Source organism: Chiloscyllium punctatum, chromosome 2 (genome assembly GCF_047496795.1).
Source record: "Chiloscyllium punctatum isolate Juve2018m chromosome 2, sChiPun1.3, whole genome shotgun sequence".
Lineage (NCBI taxonomy): Eukaryota > Metazoa > Chordata > Chondrichthyes > Orectolobiformes > Hemiscylliidae > Chiloscyllium > Chiloscyllium punctatum.
Genome location: NC_092740.1, coordinates 106731243 through 106753768, shown reverse-complemented (window position 1 = coordinate 106753768; position 22526 = coordinate 106731243). Strand labels below are relative to the sequence as shown.

The 22526-nt window shown below is 42.2% G+C and overlaps 1 protein-coding gene and 1 long non-coding RNA gene across 24 annotated transcripts in view; one reads left to right on the top strand and one right to left on the bottom strand.

Annotated features, from left to right (window-relative positions):
• Positions 1-7813, bottom strand: part of LOC140487612 (multiple PDZ domain protein) — a 359969-nt gene extending 352156 nt beyond the window's left edge. For 19 of the 22 annotated variants that reach the window (XM_072586922.1, XM_072586963.1, XM_072586956.1 and 16 more), the window contains exon 1: positions 7705-7807. The gene's annotated coding sequence lies outside the window, so the exon portion shown is untranslated. Of the gene's footprint in view, positions 1-7241; positions 7334-7704 lie in introns of those variants that run through there. The other 3 variants (XM_072586923.1, XM_072586935.1, XM_072586931.1) reach the window with 3 other exon arrangements.
• Positions 7401-21692, top strand: LOC140487761 (uncharacterized). Of its 2 annotated transcripts, XR_011962940.1 has the most exons (4): positions 7401-7500; positions 15881-15932; positions 20311-20547; positions 21623-21692. It is a non-coding gene; the product is annotated as an uncharacterized lncRNA (long non-coding RNA). The 2 variants fall into 2 exon arrangements; XR_011962939.1 differs by lacking the exon at positions 21623-21692 and having other exon boundaries at positions 20311-20599.
• Positions 21693-22526: the final 834 nt, after the last annotated feature.

Genomic DNA, 22526 nt, shown 5'->3' with positions numbered 1-22526 from the left:
TACTCAATTGTCTCACTATACTGTATATTTTTTGCTCCCCGTCTACCTTAACCAACTCCTTCATCCCAATGTAGGACCTTTAGCAGAAGACAGTTTTACCCTTCATCTGTATTTTAAATTAAATTAAATCATGCTGTGATTGCTCCCACAGGATCCTAACTGTGAGATCATTAATTATTCCTGTCTCATGACACAGGACCAGATTTAGGATAGCTTGCTCCCTTATGGGTTGCATTACAGATTGTTCAAGAAAACTATCACAGATACATTCTATGAACTCCTCTTCAAGGCTTCCATGGCCGACTTTGTTTAACTGATCAATGTAGATTAAAATTCCTGCAATTGCCATACCATTTTTACATGCAGTTTTTGTTTATTGCCTGCTATTATTTGGTGGCCAAGAGACAGTGACGTTTTCTCCTATTGCTAATTTCCACCCACACTGAATCAACCTTTTCTCCACAGAATCTACATGTCTCACTACTGCCCTGATGTCATCCTTAAATATCAGAGTTACACCACCTCCCTTTCCTTTCTGCCTGTCCTTCCAAATAGTCTGATATCCCCACATATTTAAATTCCAGTTATAACCACCCTGCAACAGTCAGTAAATCATATCCATGAGTGATGACTTGTGCCATCAACTCTTACCTGGTTTTGAATGCGTTCAGGTAAGGTGCCCTATGGCAGTTTTTATAAATTTGAATCCTAAAACCTCCACCAGAAGAACTTTTGTTTAAAAGCCATTCTTTCTGTCACAAATCTGATTTCTACTCATCTGGGTGGAAAGCAAGCAGCTGAGCAGTGTAGCACTATTTGCTTCTGTTTTCCCTTAAGCCCTCACTCACTTTAGTTAGTGGCACAAACTTTCAAACAGATGCAATACTTATTCAGAATAAATCTGAATAGAGAACAGGACTATGATTTGTTTAAACAAATCATTCATATTTTCAATCTAACCTAGGCTATAGTCTATTATACATTAATCTTTTGATGAAAGATAAACTATTTTTTAATGATAAAAATGGAAAGTTACCAGTGTTCAATGCTTTTCACAAACTACACAAATCAAAATGGAAAAAAATAAGGAGTGCAGATGCTGGAGATCAGAGTCAAAAAAGTGTAGCGCTGGAAAAGCACAGCCAGTCAGGCAGCATCAAGGAGCAGGATTCCTGATGAAGAGCTTACACAAAACATTTGACCCCCCCCCCCCCCAGCTGATCGGCTGTGTTTGTCCTGCAACTCACTTTTTAAAAATCAAAATAGGCCAATCACTGTTCAGAAATCTTATTTGAGGGAAAATTGAGAATATACTGTGAAAAGCACCCAGTTGTTACAACTTTCTGTTTATGCCTCCCAAGAAAAATCATACAGCAAATTTAAAATTTTACTAGACACAGAAGCCAATAACGGATGCTGTTATATACAGATGGAACAGTTCAGTGTTCTGCTGAGTTGTCAGAATTCACACAACATCAGGTTATATAGCCCAACAAGTTTATTTGAAATCATAAGCTTTCAAAGTGCTGCTCCTTCTTGGGAGGTGGTTTTGCAGTGAAGTCAAATAACTGAGTATTTGGTTTTTAAAACTTCTTTGCCCCTTAACATTAAATATACACAATCATTTCCTAAATGCTATTCTATTAGCTGCTTTTGCTAGTACTTTCCATTCAGTTGTGATTACAGAAACGTGGAAAACATCAAAACATTTCCAGAACTTTAAGCAGCTACTCTTCTCCCTCAGTGCACAATGGCACATGGAAAGTGGTGCAGGCTACTTAACTCAGCCATTTGTCCTGAAAGCCGGGCAGCTTGCTACGAACAATGATCTGTTTGAGGTTTGGCGGTTGTTCAAAAGGCAAGCAGTGGAGGTGTGGGGAAAGTCTTGGCAAAGTAGTCATCCTCATTGATAATGTGTTGCAAGTCATAAAGAACATGACGTCGTTTTTCAGCTCCTGGGAAGTACTGAACAAAAGGGTACCCTATCAGTTGCAGCACGTGTCTGTCTCCTGTGGAGGTCATTACAGTTCCTTACTGTGCCACGTCAGAGCTGGAGGTCGAGGAGTTGAGCATCATACCCCGTTCTTATGAGGGCATCCCTGAGAACTTCCAGGTGCGCGTCACGTTCCTCCTCATCTGAGCAGATCAGGTGTACGCATAGGGCTTGTCCATAGGGGATGGCTGTTTTAATATGATGTTTTGAATGGAAGCTAGAGAAGTGTAGCATTGTGAAATTGTCTGTGGGTTTGCGGTAGAGTGTGGTGCTGAGGTGTCCATCCTTGATGGAGATGCATGTGTCCAAGAATGAGACAGATAGTCAAGAGTAGTCTATGGTGAGTTTGATGGTGGGATGAAACTTGTTGATATCACTGTATACATTTATCAGTGACCACTCACCATGGGTCCAGAAGAAGAAAAATGTCGTCAATGTACCTGGCATATAATGTTAGTTGGAGATCCTGCGTAGAGAAGAAGTCTTGTTCGAACCTATGCATGAAGATGTTGGCAAATTGGGGTGCAAGTGTGGTCCCCATGGCTGTTCCATGTGTCTGGATGAAGAACTGGTTGTCAAAGGTGAAGACGTTGTGATAGAGGATAAAACGGATGTGTTGTAGGATGGTGTTTGGAGATTGGCAGTTGTTGATGTGAAGTACTGAGGTTGTTGCCGCGTTCCCATCATTGCGGGGGATGATGATGTAGAGTGCTGAAACATTTATTGTAACGAGGAATGTTCCCGGTTCAACTGGCCTGTGGATGCTGAGTTTCTGTAAGAAATCAGTGGTGTCGTGACAGAAGCTGGGGATCCCCTGTACAATAGGTTTCAAGATGCCTTCAACATAGCCAGAGAGATTCTCACACAGGGTCCCATTGCTTGACACAATGGGACGCCCTGGTGTGTTGTCTTTGTGTACCTTTGGAAGGCAGTAGAAGTCGCCTACACAAGAAGTACGTGGGATGAGGGCGCGAAGGGAACTCTGAAGGACTGGATCCAAAGTCCTGATCAATGTGTCTAATTCACAGGTGTGTTCTTTGGTTAGATCAGCTGGTAGTTGCTTGTAGTGTTCCTGGTTGTTCAGTTGTCAGTACACTTCCTTGCAGTAATCGGTTAGATTCTGAATGACAATGGCTCCTCCTTTATCTGCTGGTTTGATGACAATGTTGTGATTGTCGAGAGGCTGGATGGCATTGCATTGTGAACGGGTGATATTTTGCTCTATCTTGTGGGTACAGCTGATAAATCATGAATCTGTTGGAGCATACATGTCAAGCGAAGGGCAGCAGCCCTCCGATGGGGTCCAAGTTGACACCTTCTTTGGTCGCTCCTCTACAGATCCCTGTGATGACTGTTCCAGTGGGCTCGTTGGCATCACTGCTGGCGCCTTGAAAGAATTCCCGGAGTCTCATTTGTCTGATGAACTCCTCCACGTCTGCTGCAAGAACCAACTACCATTTTGGTAGTGGGGCAGAATTGAGACCCCAGCTCTTCAATCTCTTCCAGTCAAAGGGTGTGGTCCAATAAGTTGATAATAGATTTCCCCGCAGCGATAGTGTTGTCTACTGTGGTGCCAGGGTGGGCTTTGCTATTACTGGTGAGAATACAAAGTTTCTCAAGTTTTTTGTTCTTGGTGTGCATGTAAGTGGTGTAGTTTCGTCACCTTGTCCGTTTGGCAATGTCGCATAGTTGTACTGCTGTATCCTGAGCTCAGGATGAGTGCGTGGACTCCACCTGAATTTCAAGGTTGTGGCGCCTTCTGTGGAGTTGGTGCACGAGATGATTGAGGAGTTTGCAAGAGGTGCGGCGGCAACGTTTCTCTGCCTGGTCTGTGTTGTAGGTTAACTTGAGTGGGTTCATGATCCGTAATCCTTTTGGGATCTTTCCTGCTTGCCTGCATTTCTGTAGAAACTTTATGTCTTTGTCGATATGTGCTATCTTCTTGGAGATCCTCTCCACTTTAAGCCGGCATTTAGTGGTGTCGATGGTAGTCATGTTTTGGAGATGTCAGTCTTGCTACAGTAGGCAACATTATCACTGCAGGAAAGTCTATCCAGTCCTTCAAAGTTCCCTACGTGCCCTCATCCCACGTACTTCTTGCGTAGGTGACTTAAACAACACACCAGGATGTCCCATCGTGTCAAGCAATGGGACCCTGTGTGAGAATCTCTCCGGCTATATTGAAGGCATCTTGAAACTTATTGCACAGGGGATCCCCAGCTTCTGCCACGACACCATGGATCTCTTAGAGAAACTCAGCACCCACAGGCCAGTTGAACCAGGAACATTCCTCGCCACAATAAATGTTTCAGCACTCTACATCATCATCCCCCACAATGATGGGAGTGCGGCAACAGCCTCAGTATGCCACAACAACAACTGCCAATCTCCAAACACCATCCTACAACTCATCCACTTTATCCTTGATCACAACGTCTTCGTCTTTGACAACCAGTTCTTCATCCAGACACATAGAATAGCCATGAGGACACATTTGCACCCCAATTTGCCAACATCTTCATGCACAGGTTCGAACAAGACTTCTTCTCTACGCAGGATCTCCAACCAACATTATACACTAGGTACATTGATAACATTTTCTTCCTCTGGACCCATGGTGAGGGGTCACTGATAAATGTATACAGTGATATCAACAAGTTTCATCCCACCATCAAACTCACCATAGACTACTCTCGACTATCTGTCTCATTCTTGGACACATGCATCTCCATCAAGGATGGACACCTCAGCACCACACTCTACCGCAAACCCACAGACAATCTCACAATACTACACTTCTCCAGCTTCTATCCAAAACATCATATTAAAACAGCCATCTCCTATGGACAAGCCCTATGCATACACCAGATCTGCTCAGATGAGGAGGAATGTGACGGACACCTGGAAGTTCTCAGGGATGCCCTCATAAGAACGGGGTACGATGCTCAACTCATCGACCACCAGTTCAGAGGTGCCACAGCAAGGAACCGTAATGACCTCCTCAGGAGACAGACATGTGCTGCAACCAACAGGGTACCCTTTGTTGTTCAGTACTTCCCAAGAGCTGAAAAATGACGCCATGTTCTTTGTGACCTGAACACATTATCAATGAGGATGAGCACCTCACCAAGACCTTCCCCACACCTCCACTGCTTGCCTTTAAACAACCGCCAAACTTCAAACAGATCATTGCTCGTAGCAAGCTGCCTGGCTTTCAGGACACTTCCATATAACAGTCACGGCAGGTGCTGTAAGATGTTTCAAGAGTGTGGACATGGATACCACCATTACACGTGGGGACACCTCTCACCTTCTAATTGGCAGGTACTTATGTGACTCAGCCAACATTGTCTATCATATACGTTGCAGGCAAGGATGCCCTGAAGGCATTGTACATTGAGGAAACTGAGCAAAGGCTACGGCAATGGATGAATGGGCACTGCACAACAAACAACAGACAGGAGTGTTCCCTCCCAGTTGGGGAACACTTCAGCGGTCCAGGACATTCAAACCCAGACCTTCGGGTGACCATCCTCCTAGGCGAACTTCGGGACACGCAGCAGCAAAAAGTGCCTGAGCAGAGGCTGATAGCTAAGTTCCATACCCATAGGGAGGGCCTCAACTGGGACCTTGGGTTCATGTCACACTACAGGTGACCACCATTGCACTATACATACAGACACACACACACAGACTTAAGACACTCTACACTCACATACACACATATATACTCTCTCACACTCTCAACACCCCCCAACCCACACATACACACACAAAGACCCACATACACACATTTTGTGGGGTGAGTTTGTACCTGCAGAGTTACATTGTACTTTGCTCAAAAACTGTATGAATTCATGTAAAACTCTTATCTCACTTTTTAGATTAGAATCAATCTAAACATCATGGCATAGATAGAGAACACAGGGGGCTAACACCTTCAACATATTGTCTAGCTAACACCAATTGTTTTACAGTTAACCTGACAATGCAACTTTTAAAAAAAAATTGTGATTTACACATGAAAGTGAAACTATCATGGTATTCGAACAGATGAAAGACTCAACAGACAATCAAGGTATTTTTCAATGTATAATTTCAGTTACATCACACTAAGATTTTGCTATTAATTCTGTGCCTTACAATTGTGTCCTCCACAACCACCTGATGAAGGAGCGGTGCTCTGAAAGCTAGTGTGCTTCCAATTAAACCTGTTGGACTACAACCTGGTGTTGTTATTGTACAAAGTTAAAAATCACACTATAAACATAGTTCTTAAGGTTAAAGGAATCAAAGAATTGGGGAGAAAGTGGGAACAGGGCCCTGAGTTGGATGATCAACCATTATCATACTGAATAGCATAGCATGCTCAAAAGGGATTAATTGTCTATTCCGTCTCAGATTTTCTATGTTTCAACACCAACATCAGCTTATATACTGTTAAGAGTATGCAAATGAGGTATGGAAGAGTGTTCAGAAACATATCCTAGGGGATCCAGAACTAGTGGGCATAGGATTAGGCCGAGAGGGGAAAGATATATAAAGGAAGGAGGTAAAAACAATGACTGCAGATGCTGGAAACCAGAGTCCCATTTTCCAGCACCACTCTATAAAAAAGGAAGGACGCAAGTGACAATTTATTTCCACAGTGGGTGATGCATGTATGGACTAAGTTGGAAGTGGTGGAGGCTGGTACAATTACAACATTTAAAAGGCATCTGGATGGGTCTGTGGATAGGAAGGGTTTGGAGGGATATGGGTCAAGTGCTGGAAAATGGGACTAGATTAGGTTAGGATATCTGGTCAACATGGACTAGTTGGATTGAAGGGTCTGTTTCCATGCTGTACATCTCAATGACATCAAAATTGCAGTCAGCCAGGTTTATCTCAGTTGCCAGGGACAGGAATTAAGTTGTTAACTAGGGAATGGAATTTCATACAGGAACAAAACAAGCCTTCCTAATATTTATGGTTCAAATCATTTTCTTTGTATCAAAATCCCTCAAGTTCACAAAGTCTGGCTGACAATTTAAGTTTTAATACTAACACAATCATACAACTGCAACAGACAAATATTTAAATAATGTTTCAAACCTAGAGTCATACAGTATAGAAGAGGCCCTTCAGACCATTGTACCACCAAACAAGACACTAGCCCCACTTTCCAGCACTAGGTCCATAAGCATGAAATGTGACCAAAGAGAACAATAAAAACTGCATCGAAACAGCTTTTAACCAACACTCTCACCATTTCCCAATGGGGTAGAAAATATCCTCGAAAATGGTAGATAGGACCCGGCCCAACACCCGAGTGACACTGAATCCCAGCTCCTTTCCTGTGATGGAACAGATACGATGGGACTGTTCAAGGATGCGGACAGAGTCTATGAACTGGGGGTAGGAAGGATAAATAAAGCATCGCGAGTGATTAGGGCAAGACGCTGCACCATGAATGCTCGCGTGTGGCTGAACTGCTAAAATCCCTGGTCACACACTGAAGAGAAGCGGTAAGGAAGGGGGGAGGTTTTCCCACACCCCCTCGGGCTGCCCGGGAATGGGGGATGGGGGATGGGGGTCTCCACGGCAGTTCCCTCCGACCATTCGGCTGCCTGCTGTTTTCTCTCTACTAACGTCTTCCCGCACACCCTCCGCCGCAGTAGCAGCAGCAGCCCCGTTTTCAGACATTAGAAAGTACATTTCGTTTTCCTTACCCCACCCGACAGAAGAATACCGTTAAAGATTACCCATCACCCAGCGGCACCGACTCCGCCTGACACACTGCACTGGCAAACGACTCCGGGCTGCGCCTGCGCACCACCCCCTCGGGAGGTGCATGCGTAGAGTTTGGACGGAAGGAGCTTCCGAATGAAACCAAAGACCGTTAGGTTCAAGTGGACCGTCATTTGATTCAACTGCTCATCCTCTTTAACATTTAATATCCCGTCCATTCGAATTAAATATCCTAGTCATTAGATTTGAATATCCCGTCGTTTAAAATTCAAATATCCCACCCGTTAAATTTCAACATTTCACCCGTTAGATTGTTGGATTCAAATATCCTGTCTGTTAAATATTGCAGCCCTTAGGTTTAAATAGAGTCATAGAAATGTACAGCACGGAAAGAGACCCTTCCGTCCAACTTGTCTATGCTGATCTCCAAATACTGGATTAGTGGTGCTGGAAGAGCACAGCAGTTCAGGCAGCATCCAAGGAGCAGCGAAACCGACGTTTCGGGCAAAAGCCCTTCATCAGGAATGCTGATCTCGTCCCAGCTACCAACACCCAGCCCATACCCCTCCAAACCCTTCCTATTCATATACCCATCCAGATGCCTTTTAAATGTTGCAATTGTACCATCCTCCACCACTTCCTCTGGCAGCTCATTCCATACAGGTACCGCCCCTCTGCATGAAAAAGTTACCCTTTAAATCTTTTTTATATCTTTCCCCTCTCATCCTAAACCGATGCCCTCTAGTTCTGGAATCCCCCTCCCCAGGGAAAAATCATCTCTGTTTATCCTATCCATGATCATCTCTATAATTTTATAAACTTCGATAAGGTCACCCCTCAGCCTCAGACATTCCAGGGAAAACAGCCCCAGCCTATTAAACCTCTTCCTATAGCTCAAATCCTCCAACCCTGGCAACATCCTTGTAAATCTTTTCTGAACCCTTTCAAGTTTAAAGTTGAACCACTTAATTTCACGATTTGGAGATGCCTGTGTTGGACTGGAGTGTACAAAGTTACAAATCGCACAACACTAGGTTATAGTCCAACAGGTTTAATTAGAAGCAACTAGCTTTCAGAGTGCCGCTCCTTCATCAGGATATCTAAATTCTGTGTGCACAATTGTAAGACACAGAATTTATAGCAAATGTTCACAGTGTGATGGTACTGAAGATACCATTGGACTATACATACACAAAGAAACACACCCTCTCACAGACTTAGATACTCTCTCTCACAGACACCCACAATCCCCCACCCCAAACACACACACTCACACATGCATCCTCTCACAGACTTAGAACACTTTATATTCACAGACACATATACACTCTTTCTCACACACTCACAAACCCCCACCCCAGACACACACACATGTTTGTGGGGTGAATTTGTACTTGCAGAGTTACATTGTACTTTGCTCAAAAACTGTATGAATCCATGTAAGACTCTGTTAACTCACTTTTTAGATTAGAATTAGTCTAAACATTATGGCACAGACAGGGAACACAGGGGGCTAACATCTTACCTGCACTGACACCAATTATTACAGTTAACCTGAGAATGTAACTTTTAAAAAAAAAGTTGTGATTTACATATGAAAGAAGTGAAACTATCATGGTAATTCTAACAGTTGAGAGACTTAATAAACAATGTATAATTTCAGTTACATCACGCTGAACTTTTACTATAAATTCTGTGTCCTCCAGTTGTGCACTTGACAGCCACCTGATGAAGGAGCGGCACTCCAAAAGCTCGTGCTTCCAATTAAACCTGTTGGACTATAACTTGATGTTGTGTGATTTGTAACTCTTAATTTCAAACATTCTGCATATTAGAGTCAAATTTCTGCCTGTTAGAGTTAAACATTCCAACCCTTAGGTTTTAAATGTCCCACTGCTTAGATTCAAAATACCAGATTAAAATATCCCAACCTTCTTTAAATATCCTTCAAGTCAACTTCCAATAATTCATCCTCCAGATTCAAATATCACATGCAATAGATTCAAATTCCTGCCTGTTAGAGTCAAATATCCCAAGATTAGATTTAAATCTCCCATCCAATAGGTACTAATATCCCACTTATTTACTGCAAATAACTCATCCATTACACTCAATTATTCCACCTGTTAGATACAATCTCAGCTATTAGATTTAAATATCTCACCTAATAAATTTAGATATCCTGTGCCTAAAGGTGTATTATTTAAATAGAGAAAGGATGCAGAAAGCAATGGAGTGATGGGGAGTCCTTGTCCATGAGTCACAACAAATTAACATCCAAGATCAGTGGATAAGAGGGAAGGTCAGCTTCAAATGGAATGAAAGAAAAAAGTAGGGAAGTTTTGCTACCACCATACAAGGTATAAGACCACAGCTAGAATGTTGTGAACAAATTTAGACTCTGTGTCTAAGGAGAAAAATATATTGGCATTGGGAGGCAATCCAGAGAAATTTCAGTAGGTTGAAAATAGCTATAGAGGAAGTGAGAACTGGAGATGAGATTGAAAAGGTGTGGAATGTGATTCCTGATGAAAAGCTTATACTCGAATTGTTGACTCTCTTGCTCCTTGGATGCTGCCTGACTGGCTGTGCCTTTCCAGCATCATGCATTTTTGACTCTGAAAAGGTATGGAAGGCCTATCTTATGGGCAGAGGTTGAGTCGATTGAGCTTGTACTCAGTTGAAATATAGACGAATGAGATGATTGTGGGAGGCCCTAGGGCCGAAAACCATATTGTCAGAATAAGAAGTCACACATTTCAGATGGCATGAGGAGAATTTTCTCTCATCAGAGGGTAGTGAATCTCTGGAATTCTTTATCAGAGCAAGCTGTTGAAGCTGGGTTGCTACGTATACTCAAGATTAAAAATTGCACAACACCAGTTTATAGTCCAACAGGTTGATTTGGAAGTACAAGCTTTCAGAGTGCTGCTCCTTCATCAGGTAGATAGTAGAGCACAATTATAGGACAGAATTTATCACAAATGATCATACTGTTGTACAACTGATGTGATATGTTGAACAAACCTAGATTGCTGTTAAGTCTTTCTTTTAAATTGGGTTGCAGGTTTCAAAGCATTAATATGCAAATCCCAGAACTTCTTTCAAGTCACATTCCTGAGATAACTTAAGATTTTATTTTAAAAAGTGACATCTCAGCTCAGACAATGCATTAAAGGTTTGAGGTTAGAGTCTGTATTCCAATCTTGAGTCAGACTGGTTCTATTTCCAAAGTAGGAATTTATAAAATGTCACATGGATTGACTCAAGGTTGTGATTTTTGAACAAAATAGAATGTATGTACAAATACAATTCTCAAATGCAAATTCACCCCATAGACTTACATGTGTGTGTTGCTTGTGAGGCGGAGAGACTGTGTGTGTGTGTTCACATGCTTGATAGATTGTGATTGTGAGAGAGTGTGTGTATGAGAGAGGGTCTGTATAAGTATGTGTGTATGTGTGAGAGAGAGGGTATGGTGTATTGGAGTCACCTGTAGTGTGTCATGATACCAAGGTCCCAGATGAGGCCATTCTCATGGGTACTGAACTTGGCTATCAGTCTCTGCTCCACCATTCTGTGTCATTGCATATCCCAAAGTTTGCCTTGGAGGATGAACACCCAAAGATCTAAGGCCAAATGTACGCTCTGGCAGAAAACCCCTTTCAAACTTACATGGTTTCCTGAAGGGTTTCTCTTGCAGTCTCTAACTGCCATCTTTACAAATCAATGATTTATAGATGTTGAATTTTAACATGATCAGTCCTACCTTGTTCTCTGCTTTGTCGCTGCCTGCCCTGACTGTTTGACTCACTTTTCTCAACTGTACCAGTCTCAGATTGATGTCTTTCCTCACTATCTCCCTGGGTCCCAACCCCCAACTTACTAGTTTTAATCCCTCCGAGCACCTCTAGCAAATTCCCCCACAAGTATATTAGTCCCTTTCCAATGCAGGTTCAATTCCTCTTTCTTGTAAAGTCAGTTCTACCCCAGAAGAGATTCCAGTGACCCAAAAATGTGAATCCTTCTTCCATACATTAGCTCCTCAACCACGCATTCATCTGCTCTATCCTCCTATTCCTACCCTCACTCGCTCGTAGCACCATAAGTAATCCAGATGTTACTGCCCTCGAGGACCTCCTTTTTAATTCATGACTAACTTTCTATGTTTTCCCTTCAGAATCTCAGCCTTTTCCCTTCCTATATCGTTGGTTCCAATATGTACAATGACCTCCTGCTGGGCACTCTCCCCCTTGAGAACATTCTGCACCATCTCTGAGATGTCCTTGATCTTGACATCAGGGAGGTAACACACCATTCTGATTTTTCACTGCTGGCCACAGAAATGTCTGCCTGTGCCTCTAACTAGAGACTACCTTAACACAATCGATCACTTGGAACCTAACATATGCTTCATTACATTAGAGCCTGTCTTGATACCAGAAACATGTCTATTTGTGCTACATTCCCCTGATAATCCATCACCTCCTACATTTTCCAAAACAGCATACTTGTTTAAAATGAGGACAGCCACAGAAAACTGCTGTACTACTGGCCTACCTCTCTTACTTTCCTGGAGTTCATCCCTCTACGTGACTGTACCTGTGACATGTCTCCCTTCCTATAACTGTCATCCGTCTCACCCCCTTGCTGTTGTAAATTCCTCATCCATTTGAGTTCCATTTTTTAAAAAAAGGTTATTGCAGGAACTGGCAAGATGGGGGTAACATAGTAGCATGAAAAGAAAATTGAATGCTGATGGAAAACAGAGAGTATGGATCTTTTTCAGATTGGTTGATGTGACAAGTGGAGTCCATAAATGTCTGTGCTTGACCCTCAACATTTTATAACTCATATCAGTAATTGAAAGGTAGGTTGGAAAATATTTTAAGAAATAAACATAAAGAGTTTGCACACTGATAAGGTTGAATGAATTGTTATAGACCAGGCCAGACCCCTCAAAACATTTCAAGAAAGTAGCCCAGACCCTAACCTCACTAGTTAATTTGAGCATGTATAATGCAGATATTCCAGGAGGGTTGCAGCTGGTCAAACCATTTAGTTTTAACCAAAACAGAATTTATTTCCAAGATTACCGAATGAAACACAAACAAAAGCAAACAGAATACAGAATAACGTAACCTATCCAAAAACCTAACGGACTATCCCAACTTAATTATGCTGTTCCAAATACTTGCAACAATCCCCATTAACACCCCTTGGTACAAAAGGTAAAATCAAACCCAGGGTCTCACTGGTGGGAGCAAGATGGCAGCATGAAACACCCTCTTCCATGTAATTGTTTCTTGGATCAACAGCCTCAAACACTACCTGACTGCTTCAGTAAATAGAGTCAAGAGTGTGGTGCTGGAAAAGCACAGTAGGTCAGGCAGCATCTGATGAGCAGGAAAATCGACGTTTTGGGCATAAGCCTCTTCCATTCCTTCATTTTGAACATCGATTCTCCTGATCCTCAGATGTTGTTTGACCTGCTGTGCTTTTCCAGCACCACACTCTTGACTCTTGACAGCATCTGCCTAGTTGCTTTCAGTTAATAAACAGATTGTTAAAACAAAGTCAAACCGGGGAAAAGCTGAACTGGGAGAACTGACCACTCCCCTTTCATTGTACAAGTGTTTGTTTTTAAACTTGAAAGCCTTTTGCCTCAGGCAGTATCTGTTAGCTATAATCAAATTGGACCTGAAACCCATCGAACACAAACTTTTTGGAACCTGTGCTTTTACAAACCCCTGAGAAAAAAAACAGGGACAAGAAAGCATCATCACAGAATGTGTAAAAACCTGACAGATGGAGTATAATTTGGGAAAATGTGAAATTGTTTACTTTGGCAGAAGGAATAACAAAGCAGTGTATTAATTAGATGGAGAATAACTACAGAATATCGAGTTGCAAAGGGATCAACATGTTCTAGATTGTGAGTCACTAAACATTTATGACTCACAGCTCATGTGTCTTCTCCAACAACAACTACAAATTTTTCTGAGTCACTCCTTGATCTTAGGAATCAAAGAGTGCTGTGCCAGCAGGAGACAAGACCTATCCTGTGATGTTGCTGAGTGCTCATGGCAGGTAGGACATTGCATTGCTTGGTGCCATTCTCTTAAGTGCATGATGAACAGAATAAACAGCAGGTCTTGCCAGTGTGAGTGTCTCACTGTTTTTCCAGGCAGCTCTTTGACACATATCAAACTCATAAAATTCCAGATTGTGGGTTATGTGGTATGTTCAATTTTGAATCTGACTGTTAACTCAAAATGGCATAGTTGGTATATCTACAATTGATAAGATCTAACTATTGTGTTACGTAGATCAGCAATAATGGAATGAATGTGTTTCAAGAGATCATTCGGAGAAACATGTTGTGGTAATTCAGTCCAGAAAAGGACACAGAGAGAGCAAATCATATTTTTACTTGGGTTTAACTTGCTCAATCCTTCTGTTAAAAATGAACATGCTGCATATTTTTCAATTTCTTTAAATATGAACGTAATTTGTTGAATGGTTAATATATGCAAGATAGTTAGATTAAATTGAGTTTATATAGGTTGATTAATATATGCAAGATAGTTAGATTATATTGAGTTTATATAGGTATCTACCTATTTGTCTTCTAAGAATTTTGCGAAGTACTGGTTAGTTAATTCCACATGAAATACATGAAATGGAATAGAAGGAAATATGTTCTGCTTAGGATTCTACTTCTTCGGTAATAAGTTGGGAAAAATATAATATTCCAGGAGAGTTTTGTTTTACTCGGTTCAGTGCAACTGAACACTACCTATAATCTGATTGGAGAGTTTGAGACCACAACCATCTCTGCCAATAACAGAGCAGAACTAGATCATGATTTTCAGAAGTGGCAAATCGTCTTCCTACGATACCAACACATACTGCATAGTGAAGTAATTGTCATATTTAATTTGGGTTTTTCAGCAATAGAACTTCTCAAGATAGTTCAATTTAAAACGTGCTATGATAGATGTATCTTACAATATAAGGTATTTCCTGTGGCTTTGTACATAAGAAAGAAAACTATGTATAGTATTCAGGTTAAGTAGGGTTAGAAGATAGGTGATAATTGAACCATTTTGAGGAAAGGAGGAGAAATAATATGTGCTGAAAAAGAGAGTGGAATTCCTTGTTTTTATATTGAAACTTTTTTCAATAATCAAAGAAATTACAAACTGCAGTTGTTACTTTGAATATTTTTATACAATTATTAATCAAATAATTTTGTTTTGTATATTTTATGCAATTTTATACCTCTAGAAATGGGCAAGGGGATCATGTTTCCCAATAGCAACTAAGAGCTGTTGGCCGCCTGGTGGAGTGAATTGAAAATACCTATTCTGAGAAATTAATGAACAACAACATGTCTCGTCCAAAACAAAGGAGAATTCAGAAGTTGTGAGGTTAAAGTACCTGCTGCCTGCTTGTCAAACTTACTAGCTTTTTTAGTCGTTCAAGGCACCAACAGGAAGTATGTCGTACAATCTTACTTAAACTCCAGTGTGATCTTAGAATGCAAAGCCACCCAATGGCAAACTCACGTAATAATGAAATCTACCGGGATTGATTTTAAGAGGCAATGTAGATTGTATTGTTCATATGGAGCATATTAATAATTGGTTTTTGATTTTTTTTGCAATAAAGGGCAATTTAGAAGTGTAAATAAACAAAGCAAGATCAAAGGAGATTACTGAGGTTGCAGAAAAGGTTGAATGCATTTATTTAAATCACATGCAGTGGGACTCATCCACAATAAAAATTCAAGGAATGATATTCAATCTTCAGAGCTGCAGAGAATCATGAACTGAGCTACAGCCAGTGGAATTCATTCTCGTAAAATTAAAGTGTGGGACCAACAAATGCAGCAAACCTTGGATGTCGAAACTAGGCAGGACTGATTAAAGAGAAAAAGGGAGACGTATGCCAGATATTGAGGGCTAAAAGCAGCAGAAACTCCAGAGGAGTATAGGGTGTGCCCAGGCAAAGAGGAGCAAAAAGGGAGCATGGAAGGATAATGGAGGTAAAATGAAGAAACGTCCTAAATTATGTAACCCAGGCTGTTGAGTGAGACAAAAGAGGAAATAGCAGAGGGGCTGGTAATAATTTTCAATTCCTCTTTGCCCACAGGAGAGGTGCCAGAGGACCGGAAGACACCCTATGTTGGAGCAATATTCAAAAAGTAAGCAAAAGATAAACCAGGAGACAGCGGGCCAGTCAGTCAAACCTCAATGGTAGGTATTCATAGCAATTCAGAGGAACAGTCCAACACTGGCTCCTCCAAATCAAAACTGAAGGCAGAGTTAATCTGTATTTGGAGTGGCAGAGATTAATCAAGAATAGTCAGCATGGTTTTGTTAAGGTGAAGATATATCTGAACGACTTAATAAAATTTTTCAAAGAGATGACCAAGTGTGTAGATGAGGGCAATGGAATTGACAAAGTTGACTTGGACTTCAGAAAGATTTTTAATAAGGTCCCAGATGGGAGAATGAGAGCAAAGGTAACAGCCCATGGAAGTCAAGGAAATTTGGCAAATTGAATCCACAATTGACTGAGTGGCAGGAGACAAAAGGTGGTGTCTTTGGGACTGGAAGTCAGCATCCAATGAGGTTCTGCATGGATTGGTGTTGAGGCTTTTCCTGTTTATTGTTTCTACAAATGAGTTAGACCTGAATGATTAGTAAATTTACAGGTGATACAAATATTGGTCAGATGGTAAGTAGTGAGGATGATAGCCTTACACAACAAGAAAATTCTATGAACTTACCTCGTGTTTTCATCAGTCTCGATGTTCAGGGGCCTGCCAGGAAGATAAATTTACAATTATATAAACTTACTTCATGAATACACGAAGCGCATGCTGAACAGGAGTGGACACGGGACTGTTGAGTAAGTGAAGTAATATATTTGGGTGGTTGCGTAACCCAAAACACTACTTAGGTATTGTGTCCCACCCATCCTCCTCCTCTAACCAATAAAAAAAAATTCTGTGTGCTGGATTGGTAAGGTAACTAGTTTTTTTTATTCTTTATATTTCTCAAGTCTCTTTGGGAATTTAGAACAGCAGGGATGGGCAGTTAGGGCAATTGAATGTTCCTTCTGCAGAATATAGGAGGGAAGGGTCACCAGTCGTGTCCCTGCTGACTGCATCTGCGGGAAGTGCACCCAACTCAAGCTCCTCGAAAACTGCGTTATGGAACTGGAGCTGGAGCTGGATGAACTTTGGAGGGAGTCATTCAGAGGAGTTACAGAGTTACAGAGTCACACTTCAGATACAAGAAAGAGGCAGATGGGTTACAGTCAGGGGACGGAAAGGGAACAGGCAGTGCAGGGAACCCCTATAGCCATTCCCCTCAATAGTAAGTATACCATTTTGGATACTGTTGGGGGACATGACTTAAGCCATGGGATACAGGTATCTGGCACAGAGTCTGTCCCTGTTGCTCAGAAGGGATGGGGGATATCAGCAGAGCATTAGTCATTGGGGACTCCATAGTTAGGGGAACAAGAGATTCACGGTTGATATGTTGCCTCCCAAGTGCCAGGATCGTGTCTTCAGAACCTTGAGGGGGAGGGGGAGGGGGAGAGGGAGAGGGAGGAGAAGCAGCCCCAAGTCATGATCCACATAGGTACTAACAACATGGGTAGGAAAAAGGATGGAGATGTAAGGCATAAATTCAGGGAGCTAGGGTGGAAGCTTAGTGCTAGAACGAACAGAGTTGTTATCTCTGATTTGTTGCCCGTGCCATGTGCAAGTGATGTGAGGAATAGGGAGACAGAGGAGTTGAATATGTGGCTACAGGGATAGTGCAAGAGGGAGGGTTTTGGATAGCTGGTAATTGGGGCTCATTCTGGGGTAGGTGGGGTCTCTATAAGCAGGATGCGTACTAATATCCTAGGGGGGGGAATTTGCTAATGTTATTCAGAAGAGTTTAAACTAATTCAGCAGGGGGATGGGAACCTAAATTGTAGTTCCAGTGTCCATGAGGGTGAGAGTATTGAGGTCAGAAATATGGTTTCAAGGTTGCAAGAGTTCATTGGTCAGCAGGAAAGTGATTTGAAGTGTGTCTACTTCAGCACTAGGAGCATCCGGAATAAGGCGGGTGAGCACGATGCACCAGGACCCGGGTTCAATCTCTGCCTCGGGTGACTGTTTGTGTGGAGTTTGCACATTCTCCCCGTGTCTGTGTGGGTTTCTTCCGGGTGCTCCAGTTTCCTCCCACAGTCCAAAGATGTGCAGGTCAGGTGAATTGGCCATGTAAAATTGCTCATAGTGTCAGGTACATTAGTCAGGTGTAAGTGTAGGGTAGGCCTGGTGGGTTGCTGTTTGGAGTGTGGGTGTGGACTTGTTCGGCTGAAAGGCCTGTTTCCATTCTGTAGGGATTCTAATCAAACTTGCAATATGGGTTGGTACCTGGGATTTCAATGCTGTGGCCAATTCGGAGACATGGATAGAGAAGAGACAGGAATTGTTGTTGCAGGTTCCGGGATTTAGGTGTTTCAGTAAGAACAGAGAAACCGGTAAAAGAGGGGAAGGTGTGTCATTGTTAGTCAAGCACACTATTACAGTAGCAGAGAGGGCATTTGAGGACTCATCTACTGGGGTAGTATGGGCTGAGGCTAGAAATAGGAAGGGAGAGGTCAATCAGTTTTCTATAGGCCTCCAAATAGCACCAGAGATGTAGAGGAAAGGATAACAAAGATAATCCTGGATAGTAAAGTGGTTGTTATGGGGCCTTTAACTTTCCAAATATTGCTGAAAAATGTGTTGCTGGAAAAGCGCAGCAGGTCAGGCAGCATCCAAAGAGCAGGAGAATCGACGTTTTGGGCATAAGCTGCATTCATTTTCTCCAGCTTCCTCATTTCTGCCCCCCCCCCCACCTTATCTCAGTCCCAACCCTCGGACTCGGCACCGCCTTCTTCACCTACAATCTTCTTCTCGACCTCTCTGCCCCCACCCCCTCTCCGGCCTATCACCTTCACCTTAACCTCCTTCCACCTATCGCATTCCCAATGCCCCTCCCCCAAGTCCCTCCTCCCTACCTTTTATCCCTCCTCTCTACCTGCTTGGTACACCCTCCTCATTCCTGAAGAAGGGCTTATGCCCGAAACGTCGATTCTCCTGCTCTTTGGATGTTGCCTGACCTGCTGCACTTTTCCAGCAACACATTTTTCAGCTCTGATCTCTAGCATCTGCAGTCCTCACTTTCTCCTACTTTCCAAATATTGACTGGAAATTCCATAGTTTGAGTACTTTAGAAGGGTCAGTTTTTGTCCAATGTGTGCAGGATGGTTTCTTGACATAGTATGTAGACAAGCCAACAAAGCACGAGGCCATATTGGATTTGGTACTGGATAATGATCCTAGCCAGGTGTTAGATTTGGGGGCAGGTGAGCACTTTGGTGATAATGACCACAATTCGGTTAGGTTTACTTTAGCGATAGGAAGAGAGAGGTATATACCACAGGGCAAGAGTTATTCCTGAGAGAAAGGCAATTATAATGCGATTAGGCAAGATTTAGGATGCATAGGATGGGGAAGGAAACTGCTGGGGATGGGCACAATTGAAGTGTGAAGCTTATTCAAGGAATAGCTACTATGGGTCCTTGAAAGGTACATGCCTGCCAGACAGGGAGGAAATGGCCGAGCGAGGGAGCCGTGGTTTACTAAAGGAGTTGAATCTCTTGTCGAGAGGAAGAAGAAGGCTTATGTGAGGGTGAGACATGAAGGCTCAGTTCAGGTGCTTGAGAGTTACAAGTTTTTCAGGAAACACTTAAAGAAAGAGTTAAGAAGAGCCAGAAGGGACCATGAGAAGTCATTGCCAGGTAGGATCAAGGAAAACTCTAAACCTTTCTATGGGTATATCAGGAATAAAAGAATGACTGGAGAAACATTAGGGCCAATCAAGGATAGTAGTGGGAAGTTGTGTGTGGAGTCCAAGGAGATAAGGGAAGCGCTAAATGAATATTGTTCATCAGTATTCCCACTGGAAAAAGACAATATTGTCCAGGAGAATACTGAGATACAGGCGACTCGACTAGATGGGACTGAGGTTCACAAGGAGGTGGTGTTAGCAATTCTGATTTGGAGACATCAGTGTTGGACTGGGGTGTACAAAGTTAAAAATCACACAACACCAGGTTATAGTTCAATAAGTTTATTCGGAAGCAGTAGCTTTCGGAGTGCTGCTCCTTCATCAACCACATGATAAAGGAGCAGCTGTCCAAAAGCTAGGGCTTCCGAATAAACCTGTTGGACTATAACCTGGTGTTGTGTGATTTTTGCTTAGCAATTCTGGAAAGTTTGAAAATAGATAAGTCACTGGGCTGGATGGGATTTATCCTTGGATTCTCTGGGAGGTCAGGGAGGAGATTGTAGAGCCTTTGGCTTTGATCTTTATTTCATCGTTGTCTATAGTGCCAGAAGTCTGGAGGATAGCAAATGTTGTCCCCTGGTTCAAGAAGGTGAGGAGAGACAACCCTGGTAATTATAGACCAGTGAGCCTTACTTTGGTTGTGGGCAAAGTGATGATGAATACCCTTGCCAACTTTTATAGGTGCGCCATCAAGAGCATTCTGTCTGAATGTATCACTACATGATATGGCATCTGTACCATTCAAGATCGGAGACAGTTAAAGAGAGTGGTGAACTCAGCCTGGACAATTACAAAGGCCAACTTCCCACCTATAGAATCCAACTACCAGGCCCGTTGTCAAGGAAAGGTCACCAGCATTCTTAAAGATCCATTCCACCCTGGCAATGTTTTTCTACAACCTCTACCATCGGAGAGAAGGTACAGAAGCCTGAACACATGCACCAGCCGGTTTTGCAACAGTTTCTACCCTACTGTCGTTAGAATACTGAATAGAATCTCAAACTCTTAACATTCGCCTGTACCTGTGTATTTGTTTTTGCCACTGTTTACCTATTATTTACCATAAATGTTACTTAACGCTGTGATCTGCCTGTATTGCTCACAAGACAAAGCTTTTCATTATTCCTCGGTATGTGTGACAATAAATTCAATTCAATTCAATACTCACAGGCAAGACAGACAAGGCAAGGGAATACATGATAAACAGTATCAGGACCCTGGGAAGCATTGACAGTTAGTGGGATCTTGATGTGCATGTGCACTGGTCCTGTAAGGTATCAGGAAAGGAGGACAAAGTGATGGGAATCTGGAACTCACTGCCTTTAAGAGCAATAGAGGCAGAAACCCTTGTAACATTTCAGAGGTATGTGGATGACAAGGCATATAAGGTCAAGTGCTGGTGCTGTTGGAAAATCACAACAGGTCAGGCAGCATCCAAAGAGCAAAACAGTTGACATTTTGGGCATGTGGAGGGGAAGGGGGCTGCAAGATAATGTTATATTCATTTTTGCCTCAAAGCATAGCCTCAAAATTTCAAAATTTCTGGGTTTTTTTCGGTTCTTCAGAGAGGTTAATGGTGTAATGCATTTTGAAACAACCTTCCCAGCAGTGATATAAGTATAGCTCTGGCTTATTCAGTAGATCACACCAGTATTTTGCATTTTTGCCATTGCTAATGGAAAAGCTGACAGGTTTTTTTGATAGGTGAAAGTGAGGACTGCAGATGTTGGAGATTAGAGTTGGTAATGGAAAAGCTCAGCAAGTCAGGCAGCATCCGAGAAACAGGAGAGTCGACATTTCGGGCAAAAGCCCTTCATCAGTTCTTTTTGATATCACCATTGATGTCAACTAGTGCTGAGATGGGAAAAATTGCAGCCACTATGTTTTACCAACTGACACTTGCTTCCTTACACTTTTTCAATTTATTCTAGTTGCTTTCATAGCATTGAACATTTCCGTGTCCTTCTGTCAAGAACTGCACTTTTTTTTACAGCTTTTCAACAACTAACGTCAGCTCCATTCCACATACCATATTAAGAGCAGTCAAAGCAACAGTCTGGCCCATACTATGGCTTAACTAAAACTGACTGCAAGATGGATGCCTCCATTCAATGCCTCACTGTGGAGGTTTACATGATAATGGTAAGTTAGCGTGCACATTGGTATAGTAATACATTTTACCGCAAACAATTGATGATACTCTTCTTGCACAATATTTCTACAATAAGTCCTCACTTAAGACTGTTGCATTTCTGAAAATCATGACTTAAAAAAAAGACTTTTGGCGAATCACATTCCCCCATTAAAGAAAATGTGCAGCTAGGTTCTAGAGGATTTTACCAGAAAAAAAAATTGAAATGACATATCCTGCAAGTTGAAATGTTTTGCAATGCTGAATTCCTATATTAAAACCATAAGAAATAGGAATATGAGTAGACTACCTGGGCTCCGACTGGGAGGGAACATCTCTATCTGGTGATTGTTGCGCATTGTCCATTTATTCGTTATCATAGTATCTGCTTGGTCCCAGTCGGGGAACACTTCAGTGGTCAGGGACATTCAGTCTGGAATCTTCAGGTGAACATACTCCAAGATGGATTTTGGGATATGCAATAACTCATAGGCCAAGCAAAGACCGATGGCCAAGTTCGGTACGCATGAGGATGGCCTTAACCAGGACCTTGGGTTCATGTGACACTACAAGTGGTCCACTATACTATTCACTCTTTCACACACACACACGCATGCCTTTACATACTCACGCTCTCTCTCTCTCTCTGTCTTTCTCACACACACACTTAAGTCTATGGGGTGAATTTGTATTTGCAGAATTGTAATGTAGATACACTGTATTTTGTTCAAAACATACAATTTGCAGGCACTCAATCCTACTATGG